Here is a 13,716-nt window from a genome sequence, read left to right as displayed (position 1 = left end):
ACGGGGAAAGTTCTAGACATCAAATGCAATGCATAAAATAACACAAAACTTCACACCCACATGGCACATAACTCACTCAGGATAGGACTATCAAAACACTCTAGTCAAAGCAGTTAAGAAAAGTTAAGATCATACAATTTACGGTACTTATACAAGAGTCAAAAACTGCGCCTAAGCGTCACAACTAAAGCACTCACTATTCTCAAGGTATAATATAGTCAAGAGATATTGCCTTCCATTCAAATCATAGCACAATGTTTCCTACTCCTAACAAAAATAAAAACTAACTACACCCAGTTCAAACAAAATATTTGGAAAAGAACCGCGGCACAAAGAAAAACCAAGGGGGAAATATTACACTACCTAACAAAAGAAAATCTTTTTGTCTTTTTCTTTCGACTTTAATCCCTCAAAAAACCTATTGAATGATATCCATCGTCAGGAAAAATCAAAGTTTTTTCAATTTTTATGGTTTTTTCAATTATTTTCTCTCTCTAACTACTACAACTAACAAAACTAACACATATACATACAATATAAAATTATCCCCCACGACACACTTTGTGGAATGTCCCCATGACACATAATTAAAAAGCATAAGGTAAAGGAAACTTTCCTGGACATCTAGTTGGGTTCTCAGTCGAAGTAGAGCTCTATTCCTCGCGCCCGAACTAATGCACACATCCATGCAAACAGCTTCTTCTCAGCCTTTTTGGGCTACACCCCACATTTATCTTTCTCACTCAGTGCATCCTTCTCTTTCGAGCCCTTCACTTTCCACACAACATTTTCAGCTGGGTTGTCCTTTTGTGCCCCCTTTGCTACATTCATCTCAAAAGTCATCATCTCCTCACCCACTTTAACCATGATTTTTCTTTCGTATATATCTAGTATAGCTCTTCCCGTCGCTAAGAATGGTCTTCCTAGGATGAGGGGGATATCCTTGTTTTCTTCCATATTCACCACTATAAAATCCATAGGAAATACAAACTTATCCACCCGAACTAACACATCTTCCACTATCCCCTAGGGTATTAAAGTTGTTTGGTCTGCCAGCTGCAAAGATATGGGTGCAGACCTTGTCTCTCCAATCTCCTTCTCAATTTCCTGTAAATAGATAGAGGCATTAAATTAATTGAGGCACCAGAATCATATAATGACTTATCAAAATGAATATTTCATACAGAGCAAGGTATAGTAAAACTCCTTGGATCTCCACACTTTTGTGGGAGTTTGTTTTGCAATATCGCATTGCAATGCTCTGTGAGCTTGACCATTGAGGTCTCCTCAATTTTTCTCTTCTTTGCAAGGATCTCCTTCAAGAATTTGGCATAAGTAGGCATTGTGAGAGAACTTATGTGAATGGTAAGTTTACATGAACTCGTTTCAACACATCCAGAACTCTCCCAAATTGCTTGTCCGGCTTTTCTCTATATAGCTTTTGGGGGAAAGGTAAAGCAGGCATGTGCTCGCTCTCATTATGTTCCTCCCTTCTTGATTTTTCTTCCTTCTTCTTCTTCTTCTTCTTCTTCTTCTTCTTCTTCTCAGTTTTCATCGGTCCTTTCTTCTTCTTATCAGCACCACCCTTCAGTTGCTCTACACTTTCTTTTTCAAGTATCACATCTTTTTGTAATGGGGCGGGATCTTTTAACACTTGCCCACTTCTCAGAGTTAATTTATTCACTGTTTCTTTGGGATTTCTTTTAGTATCCACCAGTAGAGTTCTTGGAGCCCTATCAGATAATATTATTGCAATCTGTCCCACTTGTCTCTTCAAGTTTCGAAACCAGTGCCCAGTTCTTTGATAGCTGCTCCATGGGCGTCCAGCCTCTCATCTTTCTTGATAATGAAGGCCTTCATTAGATCCTCTAGACCAGACTGGATGGGTTGTTGAGGCTTAAATTGTTGACTCTGTTGATTTTGGTATGCTGGATATCCTTGTCCCTGAGGTCTAGAGTTATTTTGTTTCCAATCATTCACAACACTTCCAGGTGAACTCCATGAAAAATCAGGGTGTCTTTGACCCATTGCATTATAATTTCCCACAGTATTCACTTTCTCAGTTGAGGCTTAACACTCATGAGTAGGGTTTCCTCTTCCACATATATCACAAGCTGCGTGAGGCTTATTTTGTATCGAGGCTAAGGTAAACTTTCGTATTTCTTTAGCCATAGCATCAAATTGTACCTGCACAGATGTATTAGCATTAACTTGGTGAACACCAGTTGATCTTCTTCTTTTAGCACTCTCTGAGGGCCACCGATTTGCATCTTTAGATAACTCATCAAGAATTGTAACTATCTCCACTGGAGTTTACTTCATCAAAGGGCCTCCAACTACATTGCTTAATGTTCTATGCGAGGCCGGTGTCAATCCTTCCCAAACATCTTGGAGTTGTATCCAGAGTTCAATTCCGCTATATTGACACTTTCTAACTATCTCCTTAAATCTCTCACATGCTTCTAAAACAGTTTCCGACTCTTTCTGTTAGAAGTTATGGATTTCTCTTCTAATCTTGACCGTCTTAGCTGAGGAGAAATATTTATCAAGGAATTTTCTGGTCATCTCCTCCCAAGTTCTGATCGATCCACTGGGCAAACTTCAAAGCCACTCCTTAGCATCATCTTTAAGTGAAAAGGGGAATGCCCTTAAGTACATTGCATCTTGTGACACCCTATTGTATTGAAAGGTGTTCATAATCTCCTTGAAATCCATTAGATGGGTGTTTGGATTTTCGTTTGGCTTACCTCTGAAGACACAACAATTCTGAAGGGTTTGAAGCAACCCCTGCTTTAACTCGAAATTATTTGCAGCAATTGGAGGTGGTCTAACACTTGATAATCCTTGATTGTAGAAAGGTCTAGCATAATTGCCAAGTGGTATCCCAGGCAAGGGTTGATGTTAATTAAGTCTGAGACCCCTCTCTTCTAATATTTACTTCCTCAGTATCTCGTGCAGCTTTTTCTCATTGTTGGGTTGCCTCTTTGGCAGCCAAATCTACATTATCATCATCGTTTCCAGTCATAGTTTCTTTGGTTGAGGACTGCCCAACCTTTTCTAACGTCTCGGTGAGATTTCTTTCCTTTCTCAGCTGTCGCAGTTGTTTTTCTATCTTGGGCTCGTGTGGTAGCACTTCTTTCGTAGAAGTTCTAGTCATGCACCACTATGAACCTGTAACCAGTGCACAGTCAAATAACACCAAACATAAATAGAGAAAAATAAAATAAAATAAAAAGAAAAATTCCTGAATTAGCACTACAAACTATTTCAAACTCTAATGATTGCCAATCCCCGGCAACGGCGCCAAAATTTGACGAGCTCGAAACACACACTTAATTTATTCTCGCTAATCAAATATAGTATAGTATAATTTCGTATTCACAAAGATTGAATTTAAACAGTATTCTTGTAGTTTCTAGCTTGATTTCTTTCCAAGATGATCAACACTTGAGATTTATATGACTTCTAACGAAAATTCACTAAGAGTCTAAAGCTATTGACTAATGACAATCGAAACAAAGATAAGCAAGGAAGTTATCAGTGGGAGAAAATAGAGGTTGATAGGATAGGTGCAAGATAATTATTTGGGATCTAACTATAGATGATTCACTTCTAATGTTCAAGTGAGTCTCTTAAATTCACTCAATTATTAGTTCAAACGTTCAGCAAAAACTCCTCTCTCGATTAAGACTTAACTTCACAAGATGAACCAATTTAATCACGTGAAGATATGCAAGAATGCGTAGTGGATTGGTCTTTCTAAAAACCTCTTTCGATTATTCTCCTAACTAGGGTTAATAAATAATTCAACTAGTCTCTTTAGATTACTAAGAAGAATTAATGAACTCAACCAAAAATATAATGCAAAGATATCACAAGTTATGCCTCTCTCGATTACATGAACAAATGAATATAGATGCAACAATTAAATCATCCAAAATGATTCAATATAAAAAAACTAGAGTTATAATCCACAAACAATCATCAAACCTCCAAATTCATCAAACCCTAAATGGAACTACTCTATAGATATGGAGAAATTCATAACAGACAAAATTAAAGTATAGGAAAATATAAATTCAATCCAAACTCGTGTCTTGTGTGAGGAAGGAATGATGAAATCCTTGTGCTCGTGTTCTTCCAACTCCTCCATAGCCTCTTTAGGTGGAATATGTGTCAAAAGTCCAGAAAATAACATTTTTCCATGCATTTATACCGAGTAGGGTTAGGCCCAGATGAAATCACCTTCTCCTAGCCGAAATTGGATTTTCTCTCTGTAAAGATTGCACAGGCGTGCCGCATGGGGCGACACGCCATGTGGGTCATTAGTGGGGAAATCCAGATAGCTAGTTCTGACATGCAGCAGAGAATTGCACAGCCGCGACACCCCACACGCCACCTCAGTGAAGATTTCTCGGAGTACGGATGTTTCTTGTGTTTTGACATCAAGACTTTGTCCTCGACCCCCGAACACGATCCCGCCTTAATCCCTAGGGCTTTTACTCAGACTTCAAAGCTCCAAATCACTCGAATTGATTCCATAACATCTACATAGCTTGGAATCACTCCTACAATGCATAAAACACAAAATAATTGCAAAACACTATCAATTAAAGCTCAAAACGAATAAAGTGCAATAAATTAGAGTGCAATAAGTGACTAAAACACGTAATTATACCCTACCATCAATGTCCCTGAGCTTAGTTAAGGCTGCACCTGTGATGGATTTTTCTGCAGGTGCGGAGTCGCATATGCAATAGAGAGGCCGTTGAAGCAGATATAGCTGGACAGAAATAGAGAAGATCGAGGGTTAGAGTTATTTTTCATATTTTGAGTTGTATAGCTCAAATTTTGGACAATTTTGGAAGGGATATTTAAGATTTGGATCGGAGTAAGTGTTTTTGACTCGGATTTGTTTATTATTGATGAATCCATCATTGCTTTTAACATATAATTAGTGTTTTGAGTTAGAAAAAATTGGGGATTTTGTGAAAACTTTTCTAAACTATAAATCGGGGATTTGAAGGTCGATTTGAGGTCAGAATTGGATTGGTTTTGTGTCGTTGAACTCTTTTTTGGATGTTCGGAGTTTATAAGTTTGGTCAAGTTCCGAGGTGTGGCTCGAGGTTGTCATTTTGAGTTGACTTTTTGAATTTCTTTATACATTGCAACTTTATTATCCGGAATAGTTTTCTATTGTTTGTATTTATGATATTAAGTTATTTTGGCTAGATTCGAGCCATCCGGAGTTGGATTTTCACGGAAAAGGCTTACTAGAGTGTTAATTTAGCTTGTTTGAGGTAAGTATCTTGCCTAACTTTGTGCGGGGGAAACTACCCCTTAGGATTTGGGCTGATTATGCTATTTGTGTTATGTGAACGTCGTGTACGCAAGCTGATGAGTGGGTACACGGGCTATATGTGGTATTTGACCGGTTTAGAATATTTGGACTCGTTTCATGACTTTAATTGAATAGTTATAACATGTCACATCTTTCATTATTAATCTACTCTTACATTTGTTAATCTACTCTTACATGCTTTATTTGACATTGTAGAACTTGTTCTACCTCTTACTTGTTATATTTGCTTTCATATGTTTTAGCTATAGTTGTTATTTTCCTTATTGCCTTGTTACCTCATTTTAGTTAAATTACTCTTACTTGAGGTTGTTATTTCGTTGAATATCTTCTTGTTGAGTTTGGTGTTGAAGTTATAAAAGTCGTTATCATATTGAGGTAAAGTTATTAATTGATGAGGTATCTTCCCTTGTTGTGTATTCCTTATTCATTTTGTTGTTATTGAGATTATAATATTCATTATGGTTAAGCCATGGGCTATTTGTTTTGGAAACATTGGTATTGTTGACTTTTCGGCAAGTTGTGTCATAAGGACACTTGTGGTGCGAGTTGTAACTATGTTGTAATATTGATATGCATGCGGTGGCATAAGGCTAGGGATTGATACGCATGCAGTGAGACAAGGTGGGCTTGAAATGCGTGTTGCTAGTAGGGAAACTATTTGAAGCCACATAGTGAGATAAGGTGGGCTAAAATGCATGTAGCTATTTCGGAAAAAATAATTTTTAAAACTAAATGTAAGGCTCACGCGGTGATATAAGGAAAGATTGTGATTGAAATTGTGATATGTGAATAAGAGGCGGTACCTCAATTGTGATTCTTTTTGTAAATTTCGTATTAAAAAGATTTACTGGTTGAACAGTTCTTGTTGCTTTTAATCTTCCTTGTCTTACCTGTTTTGTCAGTATTTGATTATTTGTGGTTCTCATTATGTGTTTCCTTCTTGTTTCCTTTTTTCTTAAAATTCAGTCATTAGCTTACATTACTAAACTGATTTGTTATCTTTCATTTATCTGCTTTCCATTACATCCTATTATTATATTATTGTTCATCTTATCTTATCCTACTAGGTTTCTTGACCTGGCCTCGTCACTACTCCACCGAGGTTAGGCTTTATACTTACTGGGTACCATTGTGGTGTACTCATACTATGCTTCTGCACATCTTTTGTGCAGATCCAGGTACATCTGCCCGTTCTGGACGCTAATGATTGATTTATTAGCTGCTTTCTGGAGACTTCAAGGCTTACTTGTTCAACGTCCGTAGGCCTCGGAGTCACCTTCCATTATCATCTCCCTACCATTATTTCCTTTATTAGACAGTGTTGTAGTCGAGGTTTTATAATATCTTGTAGAGCTTATGGCTCAGTTCCACCGATTTTGGGAATAACGTTGTTGATGTTCTATTTTGGGAATTTATATGAGCTTAATGGTTTTATTTTAGTATATCAGTTTGGTTAATTCTGTTAAGCTATTATTAAATATTAGGTTTACCTAGTGTTAAAGACTAGGTGCCATCATGACATCATAAGGTGGAAAATAGGGATCGTGATAAGGTGGTATCAGAGTTCTAGGTTCATAGGTGTTACGAGTCATAAGCAAGTTTAGTAGAGTCCTGCGGATCGGTACAGAGACATCAGTATGTATCTTCGAGAGGTTACAGGACTGTTATGAAAAATTACAATTCTTTGATTCCTTATCGTGCGAATTTGTTGATTTTGAAATTTGAGTTTTTGTCTTTCTATATTCTCACAGATGGTGAGGATAAGCATTGTTGGATCCGACGATCAGAACCTGCGCCCCCTGCTAGAGCCGCGAGAGGCTGGGGCCGGGGAAGAAGCCGACAAGGGGCACATGATGCGGCTAGAGCACCTACCCGAGCAGCGACTGAGGAGCCACCAATAACTCCGGTTAGGCGGCAGGCACCAGAGGCTCCTGTTGTCACCCCTGCACTTCAGAAGACCCTATCACACATTATGAGAATGTTCAGCGATCTGGCTCAGGCGGGATTGATCCCCCTCGCACCAGCTACATCTTATGTTGGGAAAGAGCCCAAACACCCGCAGCCCGTACTCCAGAGCAGCGGGTCCAGGTTTATCACTCCCTGGGAGTTTTGCCGATGCAGCCTGTTGTTTCAGTTTAGCCCGAGGGTAGGGCAGTGGCATCTGAGGAAGAGCATCTTACCTTGGACTCAATTTCCCTTTCTTCCCAAATGCATTATGCCTTTCATGGAGGAAACTTTCAAGAATACCCAATCATCTTGTTAGAACTCCAAATCCATGTGGCGCACATCCGAATAGGACTTCTGGCGACTCTGTGCAGTTCTCAGCCGCTCCTTAATAATCTTGACCTTCTCCAAAGCCTGATGTACGAGGTCTGGCCCTATCAATTCTGCTTCTCCAGCTTCAAATCGACCAATGGGAAATTTATATCTCCTACCATATAGAGCTTCGAAAGGCACCATCTGAATACTGGCATGATATATGTTGTTGTAGGCAAATTCTATAAAAGACAAATGATCATCCCAGCTACCCTTAATATCAAGAACACAAGCACACAACATATCCTCAAGCGTCAGAATATTCCCCCTGCTTGCCCGTCGGTCTGTGGATGGAAAGTTGTACTAAGATTTACCTGAGTACCCAAACCTTGCTAAAATTTTGACAAAAGTTAGCGGTGAACTACGCTCCTCGATATGAGATGATAGAAACAGGAGTGCCATGCAACCTGACTATTTTCTTGATATACAACTGAGCATAGTGTTCTGCTATGTTGGTGGCCTTAACAAGCAAGAAGTGTGTTATTTGTGAGTCGATCCCCAATCACCCAAATCGAATCAAACTTACGAGGTGTGTTAGGCAAGCCTACCATAAAATTTATGTTGATCATCCCTTGCTTCTACATTGGAATTTCTATATTTTGTGCCAAACCACCGAGCTTTTGGTGCTCGGCCTTCACTTTATGAAAGTTTGGGCATCTAGCCACAAAGTCCGCTACGTCCCTATTCATATCATTCTACCAATAGACTTCATTGAGATCATGGTAAATCTTCGTAGAGCCAGGGTGCACGGAATACTTGGAACTATGAGCCTCGGTCATGATTCTCTCTTGGAGACCATCTACATTTGGAATACACAATTACCATTAGTACCTTAGCGTACCATCATTCGCGCCAAGAGAAAAAGCCATGGTCTTATGTTTATGAACCCCCTCCTTCAACCGCACCAATAATGCATCATCATATTGTTTCTCCCTGACTTCCACTACAAGTGACGACTCAGCCCTATTCTGTCCAACCACCCCACCTTCATTAGAGTATGCAAGCCGAATTCCCAATCTAGCCAACCGGTAAACTTCCTTGGCCAACGGCCTTTGATATGCCTCCATGTTAGCCAAACTACCTATGGATTTCCGGCTTAGAACATCTGCCATAATGTTAGCTTTCCCCGTATGGTATAGAATATCGATGTCGTAGTCCTTGAGTAACTCAAGCCATCTCCTTTGCCTTAGATTCAACTGCTTCTCCTTGAAGAGGTATTGAAGATTCTTATGGTTCGTGCATATGTCCACATGGACCCCATACAAATAATGACACCAAATCATCAATGCAAACACCACCGTCGCAAGCTCTAAATCATGTGTTGGATAATTCTTTTCATAGTTCTTGAGTTTTCTAGAAATATAAGCAATCACTTTGCCATGTTGCATTAATACACACCCAAGTCCAACCCTTCAATCATCACAATAGAACACAAACCCATCCGTATCTTCCGGTAAGGTCAACACTGGTGTCGTAGTCAACCTTTACTTCAATTCTTGAAAACTCTTTTCACAAGTATTTGACCACTGAAAATTAGCTACCTTCTGTACTCTCCCTTTATATTTCATCTTGTAGAAGTATGCTTTACATGCCTTACATATTCAGTACATCAGTCATACTAACGACCTGTTGCTGGGAAGCAGCGTTTCATGCCCACAGATACAGATAACGATTTAGATGATACTTCACAATAGGTGACTCAACGCAGCTAAAGGTTGTCATGTTCTTTTCTTCCGGAGCTGTATAGTGCGCTGGTAGGTATGATGGTTGCATATATGTACATATTTGGGTATGGCGGGGCCCTGTCCTAACTTTATGTTGTTTATGTACTCCTTAAAGGTTTGTAGACATATGTTATGCGTATTGATGGTCATGGCGGCCTTGTAGGCCCTTATGTCTCATGTGTATAAGCTTGTATATCATTTTGGGTCTTCTTTTGTTAACTTTTCTTTCATATTTTAATCATATTATGTCATGATGGCCTTTTCAGCCCATTTACGCATTATAGCATGGTTATGGATGCACCTTATGTTGGTACTATGTGAGGTAGGCCTGAGTACCCGTCGTGCCCCTCCGATTTGGGGTGTGACATGTTCTATCAGACCTGTTTGGGAATTATTGGAGAAGACATTATCAATATGGTGAAGGCTTTTTTCTACGGGGCCGAACCTCCAAAATTCATCACTCATACTAGTTTGGTCTTATTACCGAAAAAGAAAATGATTAGTACCTTTTCTGATACGAGACCAATTAGTTTAAGCAATTTTTGGAATAAGATTTTTCGAGACTGATTCATGAAAGGCTGGTTAATGAATTAGGTAATATTATATCTCTAAATCAGGCTAGTTTTGTAAATGGGAGAAGTATAGTAGAAAATATTCTACCCACTCACAAAAGCATCTCAAACATTAGATTGAGGACAAAAACATCTAATTTGGTACTAAAACTAGATATGGCTAAGACATATGATAGAGTATCTTGGTTGCTTTTAACTAAGGTACTGAGGAATGTGGGATACTCTGAAAGACTGATAGATATGGTGTTCAGGATTATAAGTAACACAAGTATTTTATATTTATAAATGGCCATCCGCAAGGTTTCTTCCAATCTTCAAGGGGTGAAACAAGGAGACCCACTATCACCTACTTTATTTATTTTAATGACTGAAGTATTGACAAGCAACCTAATTGCGCTACATCATATACCATAATTTAGAGGTTTTGGGTTGCCTAAAGGGAGTCCCAAGGTGAATGACCTAGCATATCCAAATGATATGATTATATTCTTATCAACAGATTTATTTTCTTTACAGTTAATCATGGAAGTTTTGAGGAAGCATGAGAAAACATATGGGCAGAGGATTAATAAAGAAATGTGCTCTATGTACATACATCACAATGTACCAGAAGACATCAGCATTACAGTGGAGGTGGCAACAGGAATAGGTAGAAAGGAATTCCCTTTTACTTATCTAGGAAACCCAATTTCCTACCGTAGGAGAAAAAGTATTTCTACAAGCCTATTATATAGAACATATGAATAGGTTACAATCATGGAATGGAAAAATGTTATCTTTTGGAGGAAGGACTATTTTAATTAAGCATGTGCTACATAGTATGCTTATACATAGGGGTAGTAAACGGGCGGGGCGGGTCGGATATTCGCGGGTCGAAAAACGGGTAATTTAAAAAACGGATAAATTATCCGATCCGACCTGTATTTGAGACGGATAAAAAATGGGTTATCCGGCGGATAATATGGATATTCATATTATCCATGGCTTCTTGAATATGATCACTTATGGGGGAATTCCTAGTCTCCCAAACTTGAAGAATCCCTAATTTGAGTCTTTACAAATGTAAAAGTTAAACACATTAGTTATCCATTATTTATCCATTTGGTTAACCATTTTCTAAGTGGATAATATGGTTATTATCCATATTCAACCCATTTTTAAAAAGTTCATTATCCAACTTATTTTTTAATGGATAATATGGGTAGATAACTATTTTCTTTTACATATTTTACCACCTCTATAGTTATACATATTCTTTCAGCAGTTAACCCTCCTGATTGTGTTATAAAACAAAAGCACAAAATATTTGCTCAGTTTTTCTGGAGTAATAAAATTGGAGGAAAGAGTAGGCATTGGGCATATTAGCCTCATCTATGCTTACCAGTAATGGAAGGAAGGCAGGGCTTCAGATCTTCACATGATGTGTATGGCCCTATATTGTAAGTTGTGGTGGAATTTTAGAACTTCAACATCCCTGTGGAGTTCATTTTTTACCAATAAACACTGTAAAAGGTGGATGTAGTGGTGGTACGATGGAAATATGGCACTCAGACATGGGAGAAGATGTTGGAAGCAAGGGAACTAACAGAACATCACATTTGGTGACAATCAAAAAATGAGAAATTATTAATTTTTGTTTGATAATTGGACAGGATTGGGGTCTTTATGCTATACAACAAATGATGAGTACTATATTGTGGCTATTCAGAATGTGAATGAAGTAGTGATCAATGGATGATGGAATATAGGCATGTTAGAAGATCCATTACTAGAGGACATAGTGCAACATAGTACAAGCACTATAAGGCTACCTAATCTAGATAAAATATGGATACACCTTTGTGGTTGTTGGACACTAGAGGAGAATTATCAGTCAAGTCTGCTTGGGAATACCTTAGACTGAGAGAGCAAAGGAATGAAATGTACAAATACATGGGATAAAAGGGCTTCCTTTCAATATCTCTATCTTCATATGGAGATGTTGGACATATATAAGCTACGATTGGATGATGTTCCGAGAAGGATGACATATAACATGGTATCTAGAAGCTAGTGTTGCTCAATCTTAAAGAGGAGACAATACAACACCTTTTTGCCACCTCTATTTCAGCTAAAAATGACCTAGTCCTACATTTGTTCTTATGCATGTATAAATCTAGATGGACTACAATTATAGTAGATCATCTTGAAATTGGGGCAAGCCCCTGTAACAGAAAATCTAAAACCAATTTTTCAAGTTGTATCTGCTATAATCATGTGAGAGTTAGGGAAGAGAAGAAATGTAATCAAACAGTGAGAGAGAAATAATGGGCAGATGTATATATCAGTCCTATGCAACCGTTCAGAAGTTGGAACAATACATGAATCCATCCATTAGGCAGATACCAAATTTATGGCATGTTATGATCCAACTATTAGAAGGATACAAACCTAAACTCAAAGTGATAAAGGTTTTGTGGAACCTGCTCTCAGAAGGATAGATAATATGCAATGCAGATGTCACGAGGAAGCCTAGGAAGGAGTGCATATGGTTTTTTTTAAAGAAATTTAGAAGGAAATTTGATATATGCACATGCAAATGAGATAAGGTGTGCAACAAACACTGAGTCTGAGGTGATGGAAATCGTGGTAGCAATCAAATGGTGCGGTAACAGACGTCTAGACAACATCATACTGCAAACAGCTTCACAATTAATTCAAAAGATTTTGGCCGAGGGATGAAACCACCATGCAACATTGTTACATGGGTGGAGGAAATACAGAAAATCAGTAAAAACATGCCGCTGAGGTATACACACATTCTAAGAGAAGGAAACAAACTAGCAGATGCTTTGGAAAATCAGGCACTTGATAAAGGTGTTGTGAGATGCCAAGAATTCAGGGAATTAGAGATAGAACAGCGGAGGATCCTCGATAGTGATAAGACAAAAATCCTCTATTTGAGAAGTACAAAGAAATAAACACATGCAGTTATTTTACTCAATTAGGTGTTGGCATACGAATACAACAAGAAACGAAGTCATCAACAATAGATGCATGCAGATTGAATCAAATCAGAGACTCTTGAATCAATAAATGATCATGCAGACACAGCAGACAAAGAGATTTCGAAGCAATAGATCAAAAATTGCACCAAACACACAAACAAACCCCAGCTGGACACGGATACACTTTAATATACTGAGAGAGCCAAGATAAATGAGGCAGCTGAAAATGTGGAGAAAGAGAACAAAATGGCGACACTGGAGCTCGGATTGCAGAGCTCAGCTTCTGCATCATCTTGGTCTAGAGAGAGGACAATACCGACAACAATTAGATAACTCTGCAAAATGAGGAATTTTTCTTTGTTCAATTTCCTTTTATGCTTTTGTATTAACTTTTTTTTTGATGTTTGGACCCTTTTGAATTTAATAATATAAAATAACCCCCTGGTATTTTAATTATTAAAAGAGTGTTCCTATAGGTTTGTATAGAGATTTTATACTTGGGCGTATGTAGGATTTAGTTTGGGTGTTCCTAGAAGATTTTAACTCTTTTTGTCAAAAGTCGAGAATTTAAAGATTGAAGAGTTCATAAGTTCGACAGATAGTTCGCTTGTGGGTTGATGAACTTTGATTTTGGTATTGAGACATTGGGTAGGTCTTAATGGTTGAAATAAACTTGTATGCAAAGTTTAGTTGAGATACGGAGTGTCTAAGTATGAATCGGACGCTTGGTTAGAAGTTTAGAAGCTTAAGAACTT

The 13,716-nt window shown here is 38.2% G+C and overlaps 1 long non-coding RNA gene across 1 annotated transcript; it reads right to left on the bottom strand.

Moving 5' to 3' along the window:
* Positions 1-3,896: 3,896 nt before the first annotated feature.
* On the bottom strand, positions 3,897-13,280 carry LOC117273227 (uncharacterized). The gene is made up of 3 exons (XR_004503204.2): positions 11,356-13,280; positions 4,684-4,783; positions 3,897-4,568 (listed from the first exon to the last, which is right to left on the bottom strand). It is a non-coding gene; the product is annotated as an uncharacterized lncRNA (long non-coding RNA).
* Positions 13,281-13,716: the final 436 nt, after the last annotated feature.

The sequence above is a fragment of the Nicotiana tomentosiformis genome, chromosome 5, assembly GCF_000390325.3.
Source record: "Nicotiana tomentosiformis chromosome 5, ASM39032v3, whole genome shotgun sequence".
Lineage (NCBI taxonomy): Eukaryota > Viridiplantae > Streptophyta > Magnoliopsida > Solanales > Solanaceae > Nicotiana > Nicotiana tomentosiformis.
Note: the sequence above shows the minus strand (reverse complement) of the source record. Positions and strands in the feature narration are given on the sequence as shown.